Source organism: Bombus pyrosoma, linkage group LG13 (genome assembly GCF_014825855.1).
Source record: "Bombus pyrosoma isolate SC7728 linkage group LG13, ASM1482585v1, whole genome shotgun sequence".
Taxonomy (NCBI): domain Eukaryota; kingdom Metazoa; phylum Arthropoda; class Insecta; order Hymenoptera; family Apidae; genus Bombus; species Bombus pyrosoma.
This window is the reverse complement of record NC_057782.1, coordinates 10,959,989-10,960,576: the sequence shown is the minus strand read 5'-3', so window position 1 is coordinate 10,960,576 and position 588 is coordinate 10,959,989.

Here is a 588-nt window from a genome sequence, read left to right as displayed (position 1 = left end):
TGCGGCGGGTTAGTTTCCGCGCGCGTTCTCCAAAACAAAGCTATGGTATACACCGTGAAACGTTTAATACGAATACGTATACGCGTATACGTATACACTGTCACGGCCCTAGCGAAACGGGAGGAGGCACGCCGGACTCTCTCGACGAGTTCTCGAGACCTCGCGGCACACGGCGCGATTTCACGCGCGACGATGAGACAAGTAACAACTAGCAACGACGACACGCCTTTCAAGAAAAAAGCGTCTCGCGATGCTGCGACGGCATCTCCTTCGTTGCGTTTCGTCGCTCTCGCTATCTACCAATTTATCCTATTATGTTATCCATCTATATATGTATGTATTAGTATATAATATACAGGATATTTTCAAATTGTGTCACTGTTTACCATGTGGGGAACGATGTTTTACGTGGAGTCGCAACTTGTTTGTTTTATCGATGCGCTCTGCACGCACAATGCGAGAAGATTTAAGATCCCATTTAGACTTTGATATAATTTTAAGAAGCCCTGGATATAATATATTATATATGGATATGTCTATATCCGATTGATACATTTACATCGTTTCGCTTGTTCAAGTTGATTGATG